The sequence below is a fragment of the Nelumbo nucifera genome, chromosome 1, assembly GCF_055504915.1.
Source record: "Nelumbo nucifera cultivar China Antique chromosome 1, China Antique-T2T, whole genome shotgun sequence".
NCBI classification, from domain to species: domain Eukaryota; kingdom Viridiplantae; phylum Streptophyta; class Magnoliopsida; order Proteales; family Nelumbonaceae; genus Nelumbo; species Nelumbo nucifera.
This window is the reverse complement of record NC_142649.1, coordinates 88,647,732-88,664,858: the sequence shown is the minus strand read 5'-3', so window position 1 is coordinate 88,664,858 and position 17,127 is coordinate 88,647,732. Positions and strand designations below refer to the sequence as shown.

General features: G+C 44.6%; 1 pseudogene; it reads right to left on the bottom strand.

Moving 5' to 3' along the window:
* Positions 1 to 1,587: 1,587 nt before the first annotated feature.
* Positions 1,588 to 15,656, bottom strand: LOC148803534 (uncharacterized; annotated as a pseudogene).
* Between the last annotated feature and the right edge of the window lie 1,471 nt (positions 15,657 to 17,127).

The following is a 17,127-nucleotide window of genomic DNA, read 5'->3' as shown; positions in this document are numbered from 1 at the left end:
AAGATAATAAACTAGATGGCGCAAAGTTTACATACCTCATTCTTAGGGGGGAAAGAGCCTTTTATAACCACTTCGCGCACTCATTCCCAAGCTCCTGTCAAGTCGGGCATCATTACCTCTGCGCTTCTGCCAGTTCGGGTGTCGTCACCTCTGCTGGGGCAGACAACCGCCATTGCTCTTTGTCGGAGCCGTCTCTATGACTGGAGGTGGCGGTGGCAGGTGGCTGTTGAAGTGCGGCTGTGAAGCGTAAGATCCTAAGTCAGTCAGGTGCGCCGCCTCAAGATACGGATTCCTTTGGTGTCAGGTACGATTGTTCAGTTCGGCGGCCTGGAGCCGAAATGCTGGAGTGGTGTGCGAGGTGGTCTTGAGTTCGGGTAGAGGTGTGGCCCGAACTGCCCTGGGGCGGGCCAGTTCGGGTTTTTGCCCCTTGCGCTCCTCATAAGGATCGGGGTCAAAGGGGGAGTTCGGGCTCCTTTTGGGGAGCTCGGACTGCTGATTCTTCCTCTCGGAGCTCGCGCCTCGAGCGTACTGCCGTGTCGAGTTGTTGCTTTTGCCACGTGTTGGGTGGTCAAGAGGTCGGGCCAAATCTTCCTTCATTAGTAATCATGTTAATATAAGGTAAGAATGAATTGAGTCCACGAAACTCGATTAATTCGGTCACAGAGTAATTCCTTGTTAACTCAAAATCCCACTTTTTTTTTGTTACCTTTTTTTTATTTTTATAAATCATCACTGAATCAGACATTTATGACCATGAATCGAACTGATTAGTAGCTAATTGGTTGCCCTTCTGAGTTTGCCTAGCAGCCGACCAGTCTGAAGAACACGCGGCGAGTTTTCCCATGATCACGACATCATCGGCGACAATTATAGATACGAGATTGAAGACGGAGAAGAAAAAAAAGGGAAGATAAGAAATGAGTTTCCTCTCTTTCTTTCATTTCGGAGAGTTGGGAGAGAGAAAATGAGAGAAGACGGTGAGGAAGGGGAGAAGAAGAAAAGAAAGGAAAACAATAGGTTAAATAGGTTTTAAGAAAAAAAGGGCAAAAAAAAAAAGAAAATAGAAAAAGTTTAATGGGATATTTTGATAATTTAGTGCATTTCGTCATCTGACTTAACGGTCAAGGGGAGGGGGTCTTTGTCTCATGGGCCATAATAAGGGGGGTTTGTAATTTACCCCCAAAAAAAGACAGAAGTTCAGCCTATCTGTATACTACCTTCTTGATGAAAGTATCTGCCATTAGGATTCTTGATCATGAGCATTAGGGATTATAAGCTTCTTCGACTCTAAAATCCAAACACAAGATAAGGGGATAAAGAAAGAAATGATTGAATTTCTTAAGTTGATTTTGAGCAATTTGCTTTTGAGCCAACATGGGTCTTCATAGGGGCTAAAATTTACCGTGTTAGACCGGGCTTGAGTTTGTTGATCAGGGGCTTAAGCCTTTTGATTAAGAAAGGACAAAAAGAAAAAAAGAAAGAAAACATTTTCTTTTTCAAGATATTACGGGGGTTGTATTTCTTAATGCATGCCAAAATACATACTAAAAGTAACCTAAATACAACTTTATTTATTTATTTGTCTCTCTATTCAACTAAAAGAAACTTATGATATAAAACAAGAACTTGGTAGTATTTTCTTCGCCAATTCCTACTGAGAAGAAGAGGAGCAATGACACCCCAAAAGCCCAACACATAAGATATTGCCAAACATGAATAGAAGAACAGGTTCTCATCCATCAACTTTGACCATAAACCTTTTTGCTCTTCTTCATAGCCATTGTTGGTTTGTGATGATGGGCCAGGAACCAATAAACAGTTCACTTTTAATGGAGGCCCACAAAGTCCTGAGTTCCTAATGTAACTGCTTTCAGTGAAAGTGATGAAATTTTCCTCGAATGGGATCTTTCCAGACAGATGATTGAAGGCAACATTGAAAGTAGATAGAGAATGGAGCTGAATTAATTGAGGAGGGATTATTCCTTCTAACGTATTATAAGAAAGATTCAAACTTTCCAATTGTTCTAACCCTTGAAATGATTCAGGAATGTGGCCCGTTAAAAAATTACTTGATAAATTTAATGAGTGCAGAGCTTTCAAATCACCCATTTCAATTGGAATATGCCCTGATAGTTGGTTCACTGACAGGTCCATTCCAGTCATGAAGAAAAGAGGATAACCTTCGTAGGAGTATTCATTGCCCTTTGTGGCAAAAGGGATTTTGACTTCATTATAACTGAAATCTATGTTTGAAGATGTAAATGCAAATCTTGGAGGAATTTCCAGAACATAATTTTTTTTCCATGCTGTAATGTTGTTGATACAGGAAGGTATGATCCCTGTCAGCTGGTTATTTGACATGTCCAAGGTGTGTAATTTTTTCATCTGGCATAATGAATTCGGAATTGACCCTACAAAATTGTTTGCTTTGAGAAGGAGTGAACCCAAATTAGGAAGGATGGGCAACCAATCTGAAAAATAGCCAGATAAATTGTTCATTCTTAAGTCTAGGACATTTAGAAATGGGACACTTGATACATTGATAAGGACGGTTTTATGAAGAAATTTCCATCAAGACGCAAAATGCCTAAGTTTGGCATTTGGGAAAGTCTTGGCATAGTATGCAACTTGTTGTTTAATAAAGCCAGTTGTAATAAAAGGGTGTTATTTTAGGATAATTTCTTGGGTACTTTACCTGTCAAGGCTAAAGGGATGAGAGATCTATTGTATGGATGCCCAAATCTTGCGGAATAAGGCGAGCGAATTTCAAAAAAAAAATTTCTCTCCCTTCAACTGGGAATCACATTCCCTATTTAGAAAATCATATTTTCAAAGATCAATCTTGAACCATAAACTGAACCAGATCTGAACCAAAAGGAGTAGGAGAGGATTATACCTGATATGGAGAAATAATATCTCCCAACGAAGGTGTTCACGCCCAAGGAAGGATCCAAAGACTGCTCCCACTGAAGATGGCGTAGTGTAGGATGGAGCAGAATCTGCAGTGTTATTCTCCAAGAACTCTGTCATTCGCAAGAAATAGTAGGATGGCACGTGAGCACAGATTCCTATCAATTCTTTCTCAAAGAACTGATGTCAAGATCGAATATTGACTTCTCCCACAACTGGAGATCGAACTAGCAAATTGGGTAGCAAGAACAAGGAGGCGGCAAGAAAGAATTTTGCAGGGTTGCTTAATTCTTCCTTCTGTGTTTTTTCAGCTTTAAAGAGGATGTGAGTATGTCTCTTCTAAAGGCTGCCGCCTCCTCCTTCTTTTGTAACCCTAAAAGATCAACTCCTAATCCAATTAGGAGCTACTGATCCAATTTGCATCAGACATTTCTTTAGGTGATAAGGATAAACCCTTATTTTATTTGTAGATTAGATCAGTCTTCTCCTAATTTCATTAGAAGGTTTCTAGATCTGAATCATATTCAGATCTGGACTCTCTGAGTGGATGGGGTTAAGACCCTATCCTATTTGCTGATCCATCTCAGAATTCGCCCATATTTAACTTATTAAATTAGTCCAGTTCGAAATGGGCTTTAGGCTCATTAAGCTTATGTGCTCACTTAGTCTTCCTAACTGCTATCCAGTTGGGCTTCCTTGTATGGCGTGGGACCCAAGCATTGATCTACACATCATCCACATGGGTTTGGCCCAGCCTTTGTTACAAGGCCTGGCCGAATACACTGCTATGGACAGTGCACCCCCTGAAACCCATCAAATGGACTCTATGGGCCCAAAACTTACCCTAAGTGGTCCCAGGGCCAAGCCACCTTGTAACACCCAGAGACTGTAGGCAGATGCAAGATTAGCTCATCAGGTATTACCCTCAATGATCTTACACTTAACCTCTCAGCCCATAATGATCAAACACTGCCCGACAAGAGAGGACCTCTCCCTCGGCTGCAAGGAACAGTGTTACCCTCTCTGCTTATATGGATCCTGGGAATTGAAACCTTTGCAAACATTTTAGAAACCATAATATATATATATATATATATATATATATGTATATATATACTTTTATATTTCATATAAAATATATTTTGCAAAACAAATCTCAACGATTGAAATCGGCTGTCGGCAGTCTTGGTTTCCATCAGTGAGAGTGCATCCCCGATCATTACCTTTGTCTGACAAAGGGGCTGATCCTGTCACTATGATCACCCACTCAGATGAATTCTCAGACTGTCCCAACATACCCAGGTTTTGACCCCCGCTAAGGATATCACTGATTGGTACATCAAAGACAGCCCAATCCGACACCTAGTACAGTATCATAATCGAGTCTAGGGGTCGGGTGTAACTTTCAAGTTTTGCCCATTAATCTCCAAGGTCCAGGGCAATACTGAAAATCTGGTCCAATTAAAGGATTCAATTAATCCTACACTGTATGTGCCTAGGGTCTCACCCTGGTAGCTGAGATAGGCCACCCCAACTGACTTGGTGGCACAACAGTGTCAGTTTTATCAGGATAGGTCTCCCAGACAGACCCACTGGCTGTGAACATTCTAAACTAACACGAGTATCATTAAGTGTCCAGTTTAAGGGTATTACACAGAAACATACCAAGGGAACATGAATCAAATATGCACTTTTATTCATTTACAATAAACTCATAAAGTACATCATTCTGATTGAAGCTAAGGGTATACAAAACTGTCAAACAAAGGCATTGTTTGACAAATCTAATACTCTTAATCTCCACATCTTACCAAATGAAGGAGGAATCTTGCCTTTGAGTTTATTTTTTGACACATTGAAGCAAATTACAGATGGAACCCAAGTTGAGTGAAAAGGAAGTTGGGAATGACATTGCGACTATGTCTGTTCAGGACGCAATTGTCTAGACGTAAAGAACTTAGCTGGCGAGATGGAACCCAAGTTGGTGACTCGGTTTCAACTTCTAGATGGGCATTGTTTGAAAGATCGACTAATGTTAGTTCAGAGTGATTAGCGAGTACAACAAAGGAGAGATCTCCATGCAGTTGGTTATTTTAAAGATCAAAAGCCTTTAATGAAGTTAAGTTGCCAAGAATCCTTGAAAGCATATCACTTTTGATCAAGTTACTTTCAAGATATAATTTTTGTAAGTTCTTTGCTTCACAAAGCCCTGCAAGTTAACATAGATATGCATGAGGACTATATCAAATTATATTATATGCTAATGGAATGAGTTAGTTAACCAATAAAAAATAAAACAAGATGTTTTTCATAGGATATGACAGGCTGCAGCTTGCAAGTTACTTGAGCCCAATCATTGTTTTCTATCTGTTGTTGACCTAGGCGGTCTGACCGTGCAGCCTGAAAACCATCCAAGCAGCAGATTCTATTTCACCCCTGACCTGCTCTTTTGCCAAAACCCATTGATTTGGTCAGCAACCTGCTGATTTGGGTGCTTGAACCATCAACCCATTTGACCCAAATAATGGTTTTTAGCCTTTTTATTTTTCTTTTTTAATTTTTGATATATATATATGACTTAACTTTTCTTTCGATGTTCGTTAATTAATAATTTCATGGTGGCCGTCCCTCCACTGGGGGTTAAAAAACATGCATGTACATACACATAAAATTCATATTTGTAGATTTATTTATGTCACTTAGCTTATGCATTTTTTCTTTTTATCTATTCAACCTACTCAAATCTGGCTTTGAAAGGTAGTTGTTCAGAAAACATTATAGAAACCTTTAAGCCCAACTAACCTTCCCAGGCCTCAATTCAGCTCGAATTGTCATTTGGTTGGGCAGATTGGAATTTGATTCTCACTCTTGGTTGAACGACATTCCCTCATTTGAGGGAATGGCCATTCACCCCCCCCCCCCTCTTCTCCGATTGAAAATCAGATAATCCCTTTGAAAGGGGCCAAAAAGTAATAAACATTAATAAGGGGGCAAAAAATTAATAAATATAGGTAGTTGGAACCTCATGTTGGAACCTCATGGATAAGGGGGCAAAAAATTAAAAATGGATATTGATGAGGGCGGATTTGGCCCTCTAGTGAAATTATGACACCTGGCACCTCATGCCAATTAAGTGCAACCTCTTGACAATTAAGTAGCTCGACACCTGGTTAGTTTAGGACCTATTTAGCTTGGCACTCACAGGTAGCTCGACACTTATAGACAACCTGGCGTCTTACGAAGAGCTTGCCACTTAGGGGCAGCTCGGCATAGGTAGCTCGCCACTTAGGGGCAGCTCGGCACCTACAGGCAGTTCCCCACTTACAGGCAGCTCGCCACAGGCAATTGGCCACTCCACAGGCAACCTGGCATCTTACGAAGAGCTCGCCACTTAGGGCCAGCTCGACACTTACAGGCAGCTCGACATAGGTAGCTCGCCACTTTGGGGCAGCTCAGTGTATCGCAAGAAGATTTCCTACCTGACAACCGTACCTACCAGATCTAGAGACTGCACCCACGTCTCTGGCCAGGCGGCGTCGTGCCTGTCAACTCTGACAATGCCTCATGTCTGACAGGGCCGTACCCTGCAACGGTTACCTGCGCCCACCAGCTCAGCCCTGGAAAGTAACAGCTGCGGTAGAGAGTTAGAGGCGGTTACGCCAGATCTGTTAGGACACTGCTATATAAGAGCTCCGACCCCCCAAAGGGGAAAGAGGATGAAAAATGGAGGTAACCCCTGCTCTCTAGCTCTCTCATTTCTCTAATATCATCTTCAAGCTCTCTACTATCAGAGTGCTAACTTAGATATCGGAGCGGCCCTGCCAGGTAAACACCCCCGGGTTCTCTAATTCAGTTCTCGCATGTTCATCGGCTCCTGCCGATAGAAGGAGGAGTAGATAATCTCATGCAAAGGGCAGTCGGGTTGCACTACACTAGGAGGCTCGCCAACAAGGCAGCGCACCCAACAGCTCATCCAAGTAGCCCACCACTAGAGAACTCGTCACCAAGTAGCTCACCACCAGGGAGCTCGTCACCAGGCAGCTCACCACCAGGGAGCTCGTCACCAAGTAGCTCACCACCAGGGAGCTCGTCACTAAGTAGCTTACCACCAGGGAACTCATCACCAAGTAGCTCACCACTAGGGAGCTCTTCACTAAGTAGCTCACCACCAGGGAGCTCGTCATCAGGTAGCTCACCACCAGGGAGTTCGCCACTAAGTCACTCCCCCCAACCAAAGGGCTAAAACGCCGAGCTAACCAAGGGCCTTGGCACCACAGTGCATAGTATGCCAAGGACACAAGCTGCTCAGGTATGGACCCTACGACGCTTAGCCCACCTCGGCATACAACGGGTTGGACCCACTAGGGACAATCAGCAAGTCAAGTATTGGAAGACAGTTCGGGCATATGCCTTACTATGTCGCTACTTCGGAAAACCCTACTTTGAACACTTAACAGTTTGGATAAAGAAGTCACTCTGGCAAAAGTATAAAGTGTGCAGTACTTAGAAAAAAAGCAAAATTCATTGATCGAAAGTTCCATACAACGAGCTCGGTAAAAAAAAGAAGAAAAAAGAGAAAAAGAAACTAAAACTGAGCTCACAAGCTCAAGGTATAAGGACTACACAAACTATTTGGGGGACTCGTCATCTTTACTCGGGACCTCCTCAGGAGCTTCTACTAGGTCGGTGGCATCTGCCTCTTCGTCGCCGCTCTCCTCTTCAGAATCCGGGTCCTCTATGGCCTAGCGGGCTATCTTGTCTGTGATCCGCGAAGTGGTGATGGCGCTCGTGTCGAGCTCGGGGTATGTGTGCCTTATCAACCACCTACTAAGCTTGAAGCCCTAACAATAGGCCTCCGTCAGCACGGCGTCAAAATTGTCCGATCTGACATAGTCTAGGGCAGCCTTAACCTTGGTCTCCTCTATGTCCTAGTTGAAGATCTCAGTTTTCTCCTCAATATCGGCCTTGAGGAACTCCACCTCGTGCTTCAGGACCCCTTTATCCTCCTTAAGGCCTTTCACCTCGAGCTCTAAAGCCCCCTTGTCTGCCTAGAGGGCGTTCACCTCGCTCTTCAGCTCATCCCTCCCGCGTGCCAGCTCCTCCTTCTCCGCCATCAGCGCCTCGATGACATTTTTCTGAGCTGAAGCATCACTCTCCAGCCGATAGATTTGGTCGCGAGCTGCCCTCAGATCGGTGTGGGCTGTGCGAGCCGAGTCCTCGGCAGGTAGAGCCTGCTTCAGATACCTCTTAGACTGAAGGGACAAGGCGTGCACGACGGAGTTCACCTGACCAGAGAGGATTGGTTAGCGCCGAAGATATGTTCAAAAAAAGGGGGGATAAAAGAGAAGAGAGAAAAGGGTCTTTATAACTTACCACCATTGTGTGGGTGGCAGCTCGGGCTCCGAGCTAAGCACGAGTGAGGTTGGCCCAAAGGGAGACCTCTTCGGTGTAGACAACCCCCTTGCTCTTTCGAAGGCTACATTGAGGAATCAGGATGCTTCGGTCTCTCTCTTGACTCCCCGAGCTGGAAATGGTCATCTCGGCTGTGTGAATGGGCTCAGCGGACGCTTCAGCCACTGCATCAGCGGCCTCGGTGGCGACCTCGGGCTCCATAGCTGCCTGTGGAGCAGACTCTGCCGATGTCTCAGGCTCCCGAGGTGGTAGGATTTCCTCCAAGTTGATGATTGGAGGTACGTCAGGGAGCTCAGGCTCAGAGGTAGGAGCCTATGGAAGCTCGGGTTCGGAAGAGGGGGCCTGCGGAGACTCGACGCGAGCTCACTTCTTCCTCCCTTTCATTTGGCGGAAAAGCCTCTCCCGCTTAAGCTTCTCTTCTTCCATGGGCCCTACAACATAGCTCGACATTAGTAAACTCGAAAGTACTAACTATTTAAGCAAGGTACTAAGTAAGACAACCTACCCGGGCTCAAGCCGGCCTGTATGAGCTTGCTCTCGGTGATATAATCCTTGTAATTAAAACCGAGCTCATCCCATGATTAGAGCGTCTCCCTTGTCTTCTTGTCTAGGATAATGCCGGGGTCTTGAATAGCCGCCCTCCAATGAGTGGGGAAGGGCCACCCCGCGGTGTTCTGGACTACAAAGTAGTCCTGCTTCCAGGTCGGGACTTTGCTAGGAAGCTTGTGCAATAACTTAAAACTCGGGCGAGGGGACAGGTAGTAGGCCCGCCTGTGCTCGGGGAGAATGCTTGAAGCACTCTTCTTTATAGGGAGGATCGAGCAAAAAATATCTAAGTTCAAAGAAAGGACATACTCGAAGCAAAGGGATATGGTCCCGACCACGTTACGAACAGAGTTCGGGTGAAGTTGGTCTATTGTGACGTTGAAGTGGTTCAGGACCTCTACGATAAGAGGGTGGAAAGGAAGACGGAGCCCGGCTATAAGCTGTTCCCGGAAGATCACAATCTCGTTAGGACCGTGCTCCCATGGTAAGCTACCTGTAGGAAAACTGTAGGTATACTCCCTAGGTAGATTATATTGCCGGATGAGGTATCGGAGCCTTTCCAAGGTCATAATGGAGGGACCGAACCTATCCGGCATCCGACCTCGGTGAGAGGTGGATGCTAGATTACCCGAGTCCTCCCGCGCCCCGTGAGACTGGACTTCGGTGGGGTCACCCTGAGCCGAGGTACCCACCTCGGGCTCATCCTGTTGACTATCGAAACTAGACATAGTGAAGGAAAAGAAATGAAGTGGAAGAAGTAAGGAAACTGAAAGAAAAGCTAAGGGGACTCACCAAGGAAAGCAACCGAACTAGGGAGAATTGACCTGAGCTGGAGACCTTAGACGCGAGCTCATGATGAGTGTTGAAGACTTATGGTGAGGGAAAATGACCAGGACCCCTGCTATTTATAGCCACTGTACTCGGGCATCAATGGTCAAGATCAAGATGATCTGACGGATCTCAAGAAAACCGGCTACGCGACCCCCGAGGTGAAATCGGTTTTGCACGTTTTTTGACGTTCGTGGAGTTCATAGATCGCGTGACATCCGCGCGTAGACTGTACGCGACCCGTGTTGCCCTTGATCGGGCCGAGCAGTGAACTGGTCTGACCAATAAGCCGCCTGACCAGGAGGCCAGAGCTCCGAGCCAAATCCACCCGACACACCGCGGACTCCCCGCACTGGGTCAGAACCCCCAACACAGGGAGTGGGGGGCAATTTATGGAGGGTGATTTGGCCCGACCTCGTAGCACGGGGACACGTGGGTACAACCTGGCATAAGTGACAGCTCAACGTGGCAGTCTGGCCATAACTTGGCGTACTGAACTCGTCAGAGCCCAGCAATACAACTCGGCGGACGTAGCCACTCGCCAGGAAGTAACATCCAACTCACCCCGAATTCTCTCTAAGGGAGGAGGGCCCCGAGCTTCCTCCATAGACCCGAGCTCCTCCTAGTGAGCCCCGAACTCTCCCTGAGAAGGGAACACCCCGATCCGCGACTAAGTATCCCGAAGTGTAAGCACTTCGGATCAGCACCATTAACACTTCTGTCCATACTTGTTTAAGGCTCGCCTCAAGCATAAGCACCTCGGTGTTGGGTAGCTCAGTGCAAAGTAGCTCGGAAACCTGCAGGAAAGATCCGCCTGACAAGCCGTACCTGCCGAATCTGGAGGTTGCGCCCACGTCCCTTGTCAGGCGGCGTCGTGCCTGCCATTTCTACAAGATGTGGCACGCCTAACAGGTCTGTACCCTGCAATGGCTGCCTGCATCCGCCACCTCGGCTCTGGCAGTAACGACTGTGGCAGAGGCGGTTACACCTGGCTTGACAGATCTCCAGTATAAAAGGATCCCAAACCCCAAGGAGAAAAGGTATTGAGTTTGCGCCATCTGCACTCTCAGCTCTTTATTTGTATCCTTTAGCTTTCTTAGAGTTCTAACTTAAGTATCAGAGTGTTCCCGTTGGGCGAGATCCCTAGGAATTCTTCACCTTCCTCATCATCTCAGGTACTGTCCATCACCAGCTAGGAGGTAGGCTTCCGCCAACTAAGAGTGCCCGGATCGTGCAACATCATTTGGCGCCGTCTGTGGGAACACACGACAAAAAGCTAAATTCTCATCCTACAAAAGCTAAGTTCTCATTATACAAAGGCCAAGTTCTCATCCTACAACAAGCTAAGTCCTCTCCTCCCAAAAAGCTAAGTCCTCACTTTTTAGAAACCGAAGCTCTCGCTTTATAGTTTCCATTTTGTATGAACTCAAAGACTATGCAGGGAGCTAACAGGCTAAGTAGCTCTACCAACTTTACTTTCAATTCAGATAAAACCTCGTCAGTCCTCTTCGTGAGGTCCCCCCTACAAAGATGAGCTCTTCGTGGCTTCCGTGGGAGTTGGTGACCAACAGACTGCATGGGCGCCCTTGCTGGTCGAGCCTTCCAAGGCTCCCGTGTGAGCCGACGACCTAAAGTTAGTAGTGCCGCCCCCGAAGGTCGAGCTCCTAGTAGCTTCTTGTAAGAGTAGGCGATCGGCATTACGAGGCTGACACAGCGCAATCATAGCTCTAAGGCACCCACCTGGTTAGCTTGACACCTGGTTAGTTTGGCACCTCACAGGTAGCTCGGCACTTGGTTAGTTCGGCACCTCACAGGTAGCTCGACACCCGGTTAGCACGGCACCTCACAGGCAGCTCGGCACCCGGTCAGTCCGACACCTCACAGGTAGCTCGACACCTGGTCAGCTCGGCACCTCACAAGCAGCTCGACACCTGGTTAGCCCGATAACACATAATTCCCAGTCGCCTCTTCGGCATGTGCAAAGTCAAGAAGAGTGGATTACAAGTCACTCCCAAAGCCTATGGGCAACATTACTACTAAAAAACCCAGTCGCCTCTACGGCATGGGCAAGACAACTGCTTAAGACCCAGTCACCTCTTTGGCATGGGCAAAGTCAAGAAGAGTGGACTACGAGTCGCTCCCAAAGCCTATGAGCCACATTACTGCTTAAGACTCAGTCGCTTCTTCAGCATGGGCAAAATCAACAAAAGTGGACTATAAGTTGCTCCCAGAGCCTAAGAAATTGAATCAGCGCTTACTAGCTCGTCAACTTACTGGCCAAAAGGAGAAATCTACTCCCTTCGCCGAGTTACTCTCAGCTCAGGAGTGGGGGGCAAATGATGAGGGAAAATTTGGCCCTCTAGTGAATTTATGACACCTGACACCTCATGCCAAATAAGTGCAGCCTCTTGACAACCAGGTAGCTCGGCAACTGGTTAGTTCGACACCTGGTTAGCTCGGCACTTACAGGCAGCTTGGCGTCTTACGAAGAGCTTGCCACTTAGTGGCAGCTCGGCATAGGTAGCTCGCCACCTAGGGGCAGCTCGGCACCTACAGGCAACTCGCCACTTACAGACAGCTCGCCACTTACAGGCAGCTCGACATTGGTAGCTGGCCACTCCACAGGCAGCCTGGCGTCTTACGAAGAGCTCGCCACTTAGGGGCAGCTCGGCATATCGCAAGAAGATTTCCTACCTGACAATTGTACTTACCAGATCTAGAGACTGCACCCACGTCTCTGGCCAGGTGGCGTCGTGCCTGTCAACTTTGACAACGCCTCATGTCTGACAGGGCCGTACCCTGCAATGATTACCTGCACCCACCAGCTCAGCCCTAGCAAGTAACGGCTGCGGCAGAGAGTTAGAGGCGGTTACGCCAAATCTGTCAGGACACCACTATATAAGAGCTCTGACCCCCCAGAGGGGAAAGAGGATGAAAAATGGAGGTAACCCCTGCTCTCTAGCTCTCTCATTTCTCTAATATCATCTTCAAGCTCAGAGTGCTAACTTAGCCATTGGAGTGGCCCCGCCGGGTAAACACCCCTGGGTCCTCTGATTTAGTTCTCGCAGGTTCATCGGCTCCCACCAACTACAAGGAGGAGTAGATAATCTCATGCAGAGGGCAGTTGGGTTGCACTACACTGTGAGGCTCGCCAACAAGGCAGCACACCTAGCAGCTCATCGAAGTAGCTCACCACCAGGGAGCTCATCACCAAGTAGCTCACCACCAGGGAGCTCGTCACCAGGCAGCTCACCACCAGGGAGCTCGTCACCAAATAGCTCACCACCAGGGAACTCATCATCAGGTAGCTCACCACCAAGGAGCTCATCACCAAGTAGCTCACCACCAGGGAGCTCGTCACCAAGTAGCTTACCACCAGGGAGTTCGCCACCAAATAGCTCACCACCAGGCAGTTCGCCACCAGGGAGCTCCATCATCATCTGAGTCACAGGACTCCTGAAAGCAGGTCAAATGACGAAGTACTTAGCCAAAAATTGATACATCACGAAAAAAAAATGGTACGTGACCAGAAACGGTTACATCAGATATTGTAGGGATTTTCAAGGCATAAGGGGGGCCATGATCCCCATCTGCCATCCCCTGTCTCTACCCCTATCTATCGGCATCTCCTCCTATGGCTGACCCTGCAAACTCCAACGGGGTAAGTCACTGCTGGTGCTCGCCAGAAATTAGGATTTGTTTTGATTCCAAATATGAATCAAACGGACCCTTAGAGCTTTTCTAAATAAAATGATTGAACCAACTTGCTTTGAAGCTGACTTCAATTAATTGCAAAGTACTGGTTCCTTTATAATCAAGAAAGTTTCAGATATTGAAGAAACTTGGAATGGCTTAAATAACAAAGTAGAGGTGGCATTGGGTACCTGTTGGAAAATGTTTGAAGTTATTGAATAATAAGTCGAGTGAAACCAGCGAAGACAGGTTTTGCAATAGGCCCGATGGTAGAGTTTCATCGGTGAGACTGTTACTCCCTAGATGAGGTTCCTCTGTTCAACCATTTTTGCAAAGCAAACGAACAACTCTGTTCGAACGATCCGACCGTTTGATCCAAAAGGCTGGTCCGTTTGACAAAAAAATTAAAAAATTTGAAAAACAGTCAAAACCGTTTGAATGGTTAATTAGTTGATTCAGCGGTTTATTGATCAAAATCAACGGTTTTGAAAAAAAAAACATAACCAGTCAAATGATTGATTCTCGGTTTTTTCGGTCCAACCGTCCAGTCCGATCCAGTTTTGAAAACCTTAATCTACACAATGGTCTGACTAAATATAAAATAAATAGCTGGTATAGCTGGGGTTAATTTTGTTCATACCCTTTGCAATGAAGGGTAAGGCTGTGAGATTATTGTCTGAGAAATCCAGTAATTCCAATGAAGAGAGATTATGAAGCAGGCACCCTGGTAGCTTTCCATCACCCAGATTGTTTCCTTCTAGGTATAATTCTTTGAGATTCCTCATTCTGCATATTACCGTAAAACCAGTAAATTAAGTAAATAGAGTGAATACTTCTCCAAAATTTAAGTTATATTATGACTTCATGGATAAATATCTATTCTTCTTACCCTCTAGGAAAGCTGATGAGCCTAATCGAATGCTTTCCAATGAAGTGAGATCACGTAGGCATAAGAATGCTTGACTCGTATCATTGCCAATATTGTTTCCTTCTAACTCCAATGCTTTGAGATTCCTTGCTTTGCATAATGCTGTAATATATGAAAAGAAACATGGCTGTCTGTATTGGACAGCCTGTGCAATCCACTGGGCTTCTGTCTGTGTTACATGTTAGTGTATATCAATTTCATACAATAGTAACAGCGCTGAAAGCATGGCTGTATAAACTAACATAATATGTGGAGAGCGCTTGTGGAAGCACAGGTTGTCAAATGTGGACAGCCAAAACATCATATTATATATATTATTATATATGTTATTAGATGTGGGGATATTATAAATTTATAGATTGGGAACCATGATATCAAACCTACATTTAATTAGGGATGAAATCTGGACAGGGCCAGCCTAAGCCTGAACTAATTCAGTCTGCAATTTTATATTGGCTGAGGCTTGAATCCGACCTAGCCTGACTATGTGCATTTATATATGCATATAAAGACACACGTTTACATGCATAAATCCATTTTTTAGTAAATATACACATATATATCAAATTTTAGTTTGGGCTTATTGACCAGCCCAAGCCCGGAATGGGCCCAAACCCAACCTATGTATATCGATCTTCAGTGGAGGTTGGGCCCGAAATAGACAGATCAAGCTCAGTCCAGGTTCAAGCTTTATGCTCAATTCTTAGGATAGGGCCTGGGTTGAACTTATATCCAATGTTTTAAAAACCAATACGGAACTAGAACTGTTTAATCACTGGTTTTTGGGTCAGTGGTTTGATCATCCAGTCCAAACGAATTATCTGCAAAAAGAAAAAAATAATTAAAAAAAAAACAGTCAAAATCATTGTTTGAGTCGAAGGAGAAAGACTTGTCTGGCTGCTTGCAGTCCACTATCTTTACCTGTTAATAGGGCAGACGAGATATTACGTCCATTGCTTGATAAGCCTACTTCTTCCAACATGAAGAGAGATCTTCCTAGACACTCAGGGAGTCCATCATCCCCAAGATTGTTCTCACTCAGATAAATCCCCCTTAGATTTTTCAGTTCACAAAATGCTGCAAATTAAAGACATATATAAAATAACATATAAGAATAATGAAATATAAACTATAAAGAAGGATCAAATGTTACCTTGGGGCATAATCCAACCGCCAATATAGTTGGATCTCAAATCTAGGTACTGCAGCTGTTTGAATGGTTGAGTGAGTCCTTGAGTTGTAAAAGAGCTCTTCTCTCCTCCTCCATACACCCTTCGCACCCGTGAAAGCAGAAACAGAACAGCACCAGGCTTACATACAACAACAACCTTACCTCCATTACCGTGGTGTCTCCATATTTTGTTGTGAGATATCAGATGTGCAACGAAGAGATGACAACAATTGACAAAGGATCTGTCCCTTTTTATAGTTGGGCTTTCTAGTTTTTCAGTAAATGATAGTCATTTATCTCCCCTTGATAAATACATTTATTGGGATAAATATTTTTCATTAAGAAACATTTGTTTGAATAAATCAGTTTTTTATTAGTGTTCTTTCGTTTTTTAAATAAAATTATATAATAATCGTTTTATCTATAAAAGTATTATTATTGAAGAAATAATTAATATTGTCGAATCATGTGTTTCCATGGGAGAAAGTGATTGACTGATTAATGATTTATAAGTCTCTTAGAGCGTTTACTTATCCAGCTAAATGAACTACTTCACTCATCGTTTCGTTTTTTGGGTAAATTACAAAGACCCCTTGTACTATGGGGTCAGTGACAAAGACCCCTTGCACTTTTTGTTTTTGCAACAAGGCCCCTGAACTATGGCCATTAGACAAAGACCCCTTCGTTAGTATTGGTTAGTTAATTTCGAAAAAGATTCTCATTTAATTGTTTAAAGTTTTCTAAATACCCAAATTATCATTTTTTAACACTTTGTACTGTTCATACTGCTTGTCCCACTGGTTATGATTCTTGTATGTGTGCATAGGTGATATGAAACAAGATTTAAAGAATACAAAGGAGAGGAGCCTCTACAAACTTCCATAGTCAAACATATGCAAGAACTCAAAATTGAAGGTTTGAATCTCGAACGACTGGTTGTGAAAGCGGAGAAAATCATGTTGTCAAACACCAGTCTCGTAGGAGTATTGTCGCCAAGTTTAACCGGCTTGAAATCTCTAAGGATAATATCGGTGTACGGGATTCAGTTTACGACAATATTCCGCTGCAATATTCAGAGGTTACGACTTTGTGGAAACTCAACTTGAGCAATAATGTGTTATCCGGATTGATTCTAGAGTATATTAGCGATTTTTAGAATCTTCTCTTGCTAGATTTGTCGAGGAATGATTTTACTGATGAAATTCCTTGGACTCTGTTCAAGCCCTTGTCTATAGCAAACTGTACGAGCCTTGCCTATTTTGACTTTTCTTTCAACAATCTCGGTGGGAGTTTTCTTGCACATATTTATGTCCTCCTAGCATGGCTTATGTATCTGTAAGAAGCACTTTTTTGTCTAGGAACGTGGCTAAGAAGATTATAGCTTGCCAAAGTTTGGAACTTTTGGATCTTGGTAGCAATTCATTCACTGGGTCAATCTCTTTTGATGTCCTTGGGTTGAAGAATGTTACTTATCTCAATGCATTTTTTAACCAATTTTAGGAGAAGATCCCAAAGATCAGAGCATGTAGTGATCAATTGAATTATTTTTTTTTTTTTTTGTTTCGGGAAATGAATTAAACTGGGTAAATACCTTCTAGCATTACCAAGTACAGAAGCTTAAGGATTTTAGATGTAGGAT